The following is a 10,890-nucleotide window of genomic DNA, read 5'->3' on the forward strand; positions in this document are numbered from 1 at the left end:
GTTTGTGATGTTGGAACACCCTCCCTACTGAATTTTTTTACACAGAAAGCCTGATATTTGTGTGAATTAGGCTCAAGGTTCTAATAAATTTACATATAATATGACTACCTATGGGACTGATAGTTTTCTGTTCTGGGTTGCCCTCTGGATACACCAAGCAGGCCGGGTTCAGGAGGTGAGGCAAGAGGCATCCCAGACTGCCAAGTAACCAAGCCATTGTAGTGGGTCACAAAGGTTTTAGCCACGCATACACAAAAGGAGGGTTCTCTCCAAGAAAGGACAGGATACACAGGATAAGTAAGGTTACTGAATGCAATGATAACCAGGGAATGAGTATGCCAGAGGCTGGCTGACATGATATTCCAGAGAAGAGAAGTTTGATCATAAATTCTGCTGTATTTGTTGCACATTCAGTCTCTGAGTATCCAGCGGTGTTAATTTTTAAAGCTGAACTCATTGTTCATTCACTTGCATCATCTCTGTCCTTCTCATACCAATAGCCTAAAAAGTTCACTTGTCTCAAACTTTTCATAAAACTTAAGAGTAGCTGTTCCTATAGTACAAGCTTAAAAATGCAGGGATTAGGTTTAAGCATGTTAGGTTTAATATAATGTGTGTATATATATATATATATATATAATAAATAAATATATATATATATATATATATATATATATATATATATATATATATATATATATATATATATATACACAGTGTATACAGTGCCTTGAAAAAGTATTCACACCCCTTGAAATTTTCTACATTTTGTCATGTTACAACCAAAATCGTAAATGTATTTTATTGGGATTTTAGGTGATAGACCAACACAAAGTGGCACATAATTTTAAAGTGGAAGGAAAATTACAAATGATTTTCAACATTTTTTACAAATAAATATGTGAAAAGTGTGGCGTGCATTTGTATGCAGCACCCCTGAGTCAATACTTTGTAGAACCGCCTTTCACTGCAATTACAGCTGCAAGTCTTTTTGGGGATGTCTCTACCAGCTTTGCACATCTAGAGAGTAATATGTTTGCCCATTCTTCTTTGCAAAATAGCTCAAGCTCTGTCAGAATGGATGGAGAGCGTCTGTGAACAGCAATTTTCAAGTGTTGCCACAAATTCTTAATTGGATTTAGGTCTGGACTTTGCCTGGGCCATTCTAACACATGAATATTCTTTGATTGATTTAAACCATTCCATTGTAGCTCTGGCTGTATGTTTAGGGTCGTTGTCCTGCTGGAAGGTGAAACCCCCCCCCCCCACCCCAATTTTAAGTCTTTTGCAGACTCTAGCAGGTTTTCTTCTAAGATTGCCCTGTATTTTTGCTCCATCCATCTTCCCATCAACTCTGACCAGCTTCCCTATCCCTGCTGAAGAAAAGCATCCCCCCAACATGATGCTGCCACCACCATGTTTCACCGTGGGGATGGTGTGTTCAGGGTGATGTGCAGTGTTAGTTTTCAGCCACACATAGAGTTTTGCTTTTAGGCCAAAAAGTTAAATTTTGGTCTCATCTTACCAGAGCACCTTCTCCCACATGTTTGCTGGGTCCCCCACATAGCTTCTCGCAAACTGCAAATGGGACTTCTAATGGCTTTCTTCTTGCCACTCTTCCATAAAGGGCAGATTTGTGGAGCGCACGACAAATAGTTGTCCTGTGGACAGATTCTCCCACCTGAGCTGATAATCTCTGCAGCTCCTCCACAATTACCATGGGCCTCTTGGCTGCTTCTCTGATTAATGCTCTCCTTGCCCAGCCTGTCAGTTTAGGTGGACGGCCATGTCTTGGTAGTTTTGTAGTTGTGCCATACTCTTTCTATTTTCTGATGATGGATTGAACAATGTGAGATGTTCAAAGCTTGGGATATTTTTTTATAACCTAACCCTGCTTTAAACTTCTCCACAACTTTATTCCTGACCTGTCATTGGCTAAGATACAGCAGTGGCGCCATTGGCTCCCGTTGCTGTCAATCAAAGTCAGTTAGACAATGAGGAGAAAGAGGGGTCGGCACCGAACCGCAGCGCTGTGTCTGCATGGGTGTGACTTTGCTTGGGTGCCCTCATAGCAAGCTGCTTGCTGTGGGGGCAAAGTGATTGTAGCCAATATCTCAAGCATTTGCCCACAATGCACAAATGCATCCTGTATTTTCTCTAATACCGAGGGGTCTATTTATAAAACATTAGTTGAGCAAATTTTACAAGTATTTGTCAGAGCTGCACAAATTTTTCCTGTATTCTTTCTAATACTATGACTTCTATGATCGTCACCTCCATCTAGTGGCCAAAATTAGATATGTTTGGCCAAAATTATATATATTTTTGCCACTAGATGGAGCTGATGATCATAGAAAGTCAAAGTATTAGCCGAAATACAGGGAACATTTGTGCAGCCTGGAAGAATGCTTGTGACATTCATCCAAAAAATGTTTTATAAATAGACCCTTATGACTTCCTATGATCATCAGCTCAATCTGACTCGAGGGCATACGAGGACTCGAGGACTCGAGGGCATACAATGCGATTAGAGGAGAAGCGTTTTAACCTCAGGCAACGTGGGGGGTTCTTTACTGTTAGGGCTACAAGATTGTGGAATTCTCTACCACAAGAGGTGGTTTCTGCGGGAAGTATGGTGGCTTTCAAAAGACTCTTAGACGTACATCTCAAGGATCAGAACATTCAGGGGTATGTGAGATGATTACAGCCACACACACCTACACAGGTTGAACTGGATGGACTATTGTCTTTATTCAACCTCACCTACTATGTAACTATGTAATCTAGTGGCCAAAATGTGGCATAGATTGTGATTGAGGTACTTCAGAAAATGATATCACATAGACCCCATAGTGTTAATGTCTAATGCCTCGTTTCCATTGAGTAGTACGGTACGGTTCGGTACGGTTCGGTACGGTACACATTGCGTTTCCACTGCCAATAGTACCCTTTCATGATAGGCGTGGTGTAGCAGGAAAGCTGTGATAGAGAATTCTCTGTCAACCAATCAAAGTTCTGCAGAGTGTAGCTCCACCCCGTTGGTACGGTACTAATGTGCTTGGCACCCCAACGAAAGGGTACCAAAAAAGTGGTACGGTACGGTTCGGAATTAGGGTACCATTCATAATGGAAACGGCATAAATAGCGTACCGTACCGAACCGAACCGCACCGTACCAGAAAGCTCAGTGGAAACGAGCCATAAGTGTAGGTCCTCTTTAATAGTATGGAGATTGGAGCTGAGTTTTTGCAGAATAGAAAGAATCACAATCCTCAGTGGGATTAAAAGCCAAGACCTCAGTTTTAATGAAGTATTTGTCACAATCTTTTGTTGTCACCAAACCCTCTACATCTGTCAAGCGCTAATCTGCCATTTCATCACTAAACCACTATGAATATCAATCTCAGCCCTTCTGCTCCATAGCATACATGCTAAAAATATCAGCCATTTGTCAAGGGAATTGCTATTTTTGCTAGGCTGCTATGAAAGTAAGTGTCTCACTGCTTAACAAGAAACACTTTACGTAAATGCAACAGAACAGATCAAAGCTAAAAGTCCTTCAAAGCTAAGATATGACCATCAAACGCTGTGATATCCATGGCATTAGAAGCAGAGCTATCAGTACCTACAAAAGTGACTGACATGTCACAATATACAGAAATGGTATAGCTTGAAAAAAATGTCTATCATTATTAAGTAAAACTTTGGCTGCAGTTCTTGAGCTCCACTTTTGACCTCCGGTGGCTGGAGCATTTTTGGAATTTTCCTTTTCTTTAACTTTTTTTTTTGTTATTGATTTTCAATCATTTTTTTACTTTAGAATTTGTAAAATGCCAAGAAATCACACCAAAAAGAGGTGTATAGACCTTTTTTTTTTCTCGAAATACGGAGCAAATCACAAAGCAACGCACATTTGTTATTTGAAGAGACTGTGAGTTCATAGTGTGGATGGGTGTGGAATGCAGCCGATGAAAGGGATAATGAGCTGGCCAGCAGCAAGGGGTTATTTTCCACAGTATATTTAGTTATTTACTTTAAGGTCATCACAGAGGAAACGAGATTTAATCTCCAAATACAAGAAAGGTTTCTTCACAGTAAGAGCTGGAAAAAAATGTTGAATAGACTCCCTCAAGAGCTGGTTCTGGTCAGCTTAGTAGATTGCTTTAAAAAAGATCTGGATTCTTTCCTAAATGTACATAATTTAACTGGATTCTAACTGGATTCTGTAAATTTATTCTCCAAATACGGAAAGGTTTCTTCACAGTAAGAGCTGGAAAAAATGTTGAATAGACTCCCTCAAGAGCTGGTTCTTGTCAGCTTAGTAGATTGCTTTAAAAAAAGACCTGGATTCTTTCCTAAATGTACATAATTTAACTGGATTCTAACTGGATTCTGTAGATTTATTCTCCAAATACGGAAAGGTTTCTTCACAGTAAGAGCTGGAACAAAATGTTGAATAGACTCCCTCAAGAGCTTGTTCTGATCAGCTTAGTAGATTGCTTTAAAAAAGACCTGGATTCTTTACTAAATGTACATAATTTAACTGGATTCTAACTGGATTCTGTAGATTTAATCTCCAAATACAGAAAGGTTTCTTCACAGTAAAAGCTGGAAAAAATGTTGAATAGACTCCCTCAATAGCTGGTTCTGGTCAGCTTTGTAGATTGCTTTAAAAAAGACCCAGATTCTTTCCTAAATGTACATAATTTAACTGGATTCTAACTGGATTCTGTAGATTTATTCTCCAAATACAGAAAGGTTTCTTCACAGTAAGAGCTGGAAAAAAAATGTTGAATAGACTCCCTCAAGAGCTGGTTCTGGTCAGCTTAGTAGATTGCTTTAAATAAAGACCTGGATTCTTTCCTAAATGTACATAATTTAACTGGATTCTAACTGGATTCTGTAAATTTATTCTCCAAATACGGAAAGGTTTCTTCACAGTAAGAGCTGGAACAAAATGTTGAATAGACTCCCTCAAGAGCTTGTTCTGATCAGCTTAGTAGATTGCTTTAAAAAAGACCTGGATTCTTTTCTAAATGTACATAATTTAACTAGATTCTAACTGGATTCTGTAGATTTAATCTCCAAATACAGAAAGGTTTCTTCACAGTAAGAGCTGGAAAAATGTTTAATAGGCTCCATCAAGAGCTGGTTCTGGTCAGCTTAGTAGATTGCTTTAAAAAAGACCTGGATTCTTTCCTAAATGTACATAATTTAACTGGATTCTAACTGGATTCCGTAGATTTATTCTCCAAATACGGAAATGTTTCTTCACAGTAAGAGCTGGAAAAATGTTGAATAGGCTCCCTCAAGAGCTGGTTCTGGTCAGCTTAGTAGATTGCTTTAAAAAAGACCTGGATTCTTTCCTAAATGTAAATAATTTAACTGGATTCTTTAGATTTAATCTCCAAATACAGAAAGGTTTTTTCACAGTAAGAGCTGGAAAAACATGTTGAATAGACTCCCTCAAGAGCTGGTTCTGGTCAGCTTAGTAGATTGCTTTAAAAAAGACCTGGATTCTTTCCTAAATGTACATAATTTAACTGGATTCTAACTGGATTCTGTAGATTTATTCTCCAAATACAGAAAGGTTTCTTCACAGTAAGAGCTGGAAAAAATGTTGAAGAGACTCCCTCAATAGCTGGTTCTGGTCAGCTTAGTAGATTGCTTTAAAAAAGACCTGGATCTTTCCTAAATGTAAATAATTTAACTGGATTCTAAATGGATTCTGTAGATTTAATCTCCAAATACAGAAAGGTTTCTTCACAGTAAGAGCTGGAAAAATGTTGAATAGGCTCCCTCAAGAGCTGGTTCTGGTCAGCTTAGTAGATTGCTTTAAAAAAGACCTGGATTCTTTCCTAAATGTACATAGTTTAACTGGATTCTAACTGGATTCCATAGATTTATTCTCCAAATACGGAAATGTTTCTTCACAGTAAGAGCTGGAAAAATGTTGAATAGGCTCCCTCAAGAGCTGGTTCTGGTCAGCTTAGTAGATTGCTTTAAAAAAGACCCAGATTCTTTCCTAAATGTAAATAATTTAACTGGATTCTTTAGATTTAATCTCCAAATACAGAAAGGTTTCTTCACAGTAAGAGCTGGAAAAACATGTTGAATAGACTCCCTCAAGAGCTGGTTCTGGTCAGCTTAGTAGATTGCTTTAAAAAAGACCTGGATTCTTTCCTAAATGTACATAATTTAACTGGATTCTAACTGGATTCTGTAGATTTATTCTCCAAATACAGAAAGGTTTCTTCACAGTAAGAGCTGGAAAAAAATGTTGAAGAGACTCCCTCAATAGCTGGTTCTGGTCAGCTTAGTAGATTGCTTTAAAAAAGACCTGGATCTTTCCTAAATGTAAATAATTTAACTGGATTCTAAATGGATTCTGTAGATTTAATCTCCAAATACAGAAAGGTTTCTTCACAGTAAGAGCTGGAAAAATGTTGAATAGGCTCCCTCAAGAGCTGGTTCTGGTCAGCTTAGTAGATTGCTTTAAAAAAGACCTGGATTCTTTCCTAAATGTACATAATTTAACTGGATTCTAACTGGATTCCGTAGATTTATTCTCCAAATACGGAAATGTTTCTTCACAGTAAGAGCTGGAAAAAATGTTGAATAGACTCCCTCAATAGCTGGTTCTGGTCAGCTTAGTAGATTGCTTTAAAAAAGACCTGGATTCTTTCCTAAATGTACATAATTTAACTGGATTTTAACATTTATAGGTAAAGTTGATCCAGGAAATGTCAGATTGCCTCTCGGGGGATCAGTAAGGATTTTTTTTTCCCTGCTGCAGCAAATTGGATCATGCTTTGCTGGAGTTTTTTTTTGCCTTCCTCTGGATCAAATGTGGGTATAGAATTGTGTATATGGGATTGTATGATTATTTTTTTTCCCTTTTATTGGGTCTTTTTTCAACCTAACTATGTAACTATATCTAAAGTCGGTGGCAACTAAAGGTTTGCAGTGGACAAAAAAAGTGAAGATTTGCTATGTTATAGAAATTGTAGAAAAAAAATTGAAATTTTAAAGCAGTACCCTGATGAAGTTACTTTTTGTCTTTAACCCCTCTTAAAGCGCACTCCTGTGTCTTAAGCCTTATAGTTGTATAATCGCTGTGTGAGGTCTAATGCACTCCTGCCTGGCTTCTAGTCTCGCCAGATTTGAAGTTAGAATTAGCAATGATATTCTTGTGCTGCTTACTGGAGAGAAAGTTGTACCGAAGGTCCTGCAATGCAAGGAACTTCGTGCTCCTGTTTCGTTCATTCTGTGGATCTGTACTTCCTCCACCTTTCTTGCCTTTTTTTTATCATTATCTCACCAGTCATCAGAAGGGCCACGCTGACATGAGAAAGTAAACCCTACCTCTACCAAGATGGCCACCTCCACATAGAGATACATTAGAGAACAAGGCATGGTAAGTCAGACAAGGGGAAAAGAACAGCTGCAGGGTGCCCACAGGCAATACTGATGATGTTCTTTGGACACAGCTTCATAGGTTCAAAGCCTTTAACCACTTTGCCGCTGCTCACTAGAGCTCTACTGCGAAAGTGGCTCTTGTAGGTCTGACGACGTAGACCTACGTCGGCAGACACTCCCCCTTCTCAGCGGCGCACGCGCGCCGCCAGAGGCTTGCTCCCGCTGTATTCAGTCACAGCGGGAGTCGGGCCAGGGGAGGAGCAGCGGCGATCGCCGCTGCTCTTCCCCGATCGTCTGGGAATCGAGTCTGTAAACAAGCGGGCAGATCTCCTAAGTGACATGCAGGGTTAGATTGCAGGGTTCAGCGTAGCTGAACCTGCGATCTGTCCCTGTGTCACATAATTACCTCCCCCCACACATGTCAGCACCAGGCATACATTAACCCCTCCCTCTCAAATAAAATTTACCCCTTCCCTGCCAGTATCATTTTTACAGTAACAGTGCATATTTATAGCACTGATTACTGTAGTAATGTCACTGGTAACCCCAAAAGTGTCAAAAATGTCAGTAAAGGGTCTGATCTGTCCGACGCAATGTCGCAGTCCCGCAAAATTACTCGTTAAAAAAAAAAAAACACCAAAAAACGACAGAAATCTTTCCCTTAGTTAGTAAACGCAATAACTTTTGCGCAAACCAACCAAAATATGCTTATTGTGATTTTTTTTACCAAAAATATTTAGCAGAAAACAAATTGGCCTAAAATGATAAAAAATTTTGATTTTTACACTTTTTTTGGGGGGAATTTCAGATTAAAAATGGGAAAAATATTGTTATTTTTTCAAAATTGTCGCTATTTTTTTGTTTATAGCGCAGAAAGTAAAAATCGCACAGGTGATCAAATACCACCAAAAGAAAGCTCTGTTTGTGGGGAGAAAAGGACGTAAATTTCGTTTGGGTATGGCGTTGCATGACCGCGCAATTGTCAGTTAAAATCTCACAGTGCCGAATCGCAAAAAGTGGCCCAGACGTAAGACAGCAAAATCCTCCAGTGGTAAAGTGGTTAAACTCTAGTCAAGTGAATCTACCCTGGTAAGGTCACTCAAGGTCTGCCAAGAAGAGCATGTGAGCAGGTCCAACATTAGGCTCCCCAGAGGCTCTTCAGAGAGTACTACAAGCCATTAACATGACAGCAGTTCAACTTCAGTGTGAGTTGACAAGAGGCCAGAGGCCACATTACATTTCAGAGCCCAACACACCTCTTCAGAAAGACGTCTTAACTTCTGCTTGCAACATGGTCTATTTCTACCTATCTTGACACAAGACTTTGAAGTCATTTTGAGAAAGTAGCACAAAGCACTGACTTATCTCCATCAGCTTGTTTTGACTAATTGCACTGTACCATTCACTGTGTTTCACCCGTAGACACATAGGAAAGTCACTGTACTTCAAATCGAAAGGCCATGGCTTACAGGCTTGGTCCTTGAGAGAGTCCTGCTCTCCAGTGAACTCCAAGACAAACACCCAGCTGCTTTGCGTGGCACCTAAAGTACCAAGCTACTTCTTTCTGCCAGATCCTCCAACAGCCACCACTGCTTTCACTCCCAGTTGGCAATTACTCTTAACTCTAAAGTTTAATCATGGCTGTGCACATTACTTTGCCCATTTACACCAGGATACACCTGGATACATCAGGAATACACTTGCTGTTGACCCCCTGGATTATTCTTCAAGAATGAAGACCAGACATCATCTTCTTCACTTGCATAAATGGTCATCACAAGTTGAGGGATGTGATGATAATGTAAATTGGGCGCCCCAAAAACTGGTGTGAGAAGACACAGGGCAGCTATGTTGTGTATTAATCCCTGGATGCCACAGCCAGAACTTAAAGAAACATAATTAAATATTAAACTAATGTAGGCAACTGCACACTGGTAGAACAAAGAAATGTCTAAGACTGCTTCAGACATGAGGACGAATTTCCTTGGTCTTTCCTCTCCCAAAAATGACAGCCTCAACTGTACATTGTAACCTGTGACAGGAGTCACTTTGGGCATGGGGGTTGTGGACCCCAGATTCCTTTAAAGAGGTTGGGAGGCACCATGTCCAGCCTTGTGTGGCTTTCTTTTGTTTAAGTCACCCTGCATCTTTTATGGATGCAGGGTGACCGGGAGGGTGGTGTACACTGAGAATATGGTTTGGACTACTTCAAATGGGACAGTATATGCATTACCAATATCTCTCAGGAAATATGGAGATCTATCTTCTTCCTATACACTGTAAGGCATAGGAAGTACAACTACTAAAATGGTCATTCCAGGAAGTTCAATGTGGAGACTGACTGTCTAACAATGTTGCTTTTGTCTGAGGTGGCTTTCCATTCACCTATTATCAAGTGTGCTAATGAACTCACCTGTTGTCTGCTAAGGGATGTATTGACACTCAGAGTAATGTGTATTGGCGGCTTGTTATGGAACCATTGTGTGATGTTAGGGGCTGGATTTGGGTCATTATCCTGTGATGACTGCATTACTTCTAACGTGTATATAAAGCGTGTACTTTTTTTTAATAAAGAGTCTGATTCCTGTTTGAACTTCACTACAGAGCCGTTTCTCGTACTTGGGGGGGGGGGTAATTATTGATATGGGCTTCATGTATGGCGGATTGGAGTGGTCGACAGCTGTCCTGGTGTTCGGGAGCGGATTATCCTAGACGACTGTAACCCCTTTCATACTTGGGGTGTCGTTACATAACCTTTCTAGCAAGCTAGAGTAGAACGGAGACATCATACCTGTATACATCCAAGACTGAAAAGGTACTGAATAGGCACTAGGATTTACATAGCAGGAGTCAGCATCACAGTCCAGGAAGTAGATTCCGACCTTGGATCATACCTGAACAAAGATGGTGCCATCTTCTGGGGACACACGGAGAACAAGGTATTGTCATAGAGCATAATGTGATCTCATTGAGAATAATAAATATCAGCAAGTTTTACATTTACACATTACACAATGCGTGCACCTGCAAAAAAAAAATAGGTCTGATGCCAGGTCCACTTTAAAGTCTCGCCAAAGACGTCACAGGACAAGTGGTTGTTGGCAGGAGTTTACTACAAAATGAGCTTTCTTGTGGAGATTTACTCATTGAACTTACACTTCGGGTTCATCAGAGAATGTATATTTGTGGCTCTTGAGAAGGCTCAGACAGGCCATTCCTGGCAACATCTTATCTTGGGGGGGAAAAGTAGTAGGCTGGACTTTCCAGACAGTAATTGTGATTGTTCACACTAGTGCCCCTTGGCCCAGTCCCAATACATAGACAAGGAAATGTTACTCAATTTCATATTGCTTCAGTTTACGGCAAAATGCTGCTTTGAAATCAATAGGGCAATGCACCCTTGCTGGGGTGAAAGAGTCCTTATTGTTTCCCATGATAGCATAGACATGTATGCTGCTTTTGGGATTTTTTT

The sequence above is a fragment of the Pelophylax lessonae genome (assembly GCF_965119305.1).
Source record: "Pelophylax lessonae genome assembly, chromosome: 11".
Taxonomy (NCBI): domain Eukaryota; kingdom Metazoa; phylum Chordata; class Amphibia; order Anura; family Ranidae; genus Pelophylax; species Pelophylax lessonae.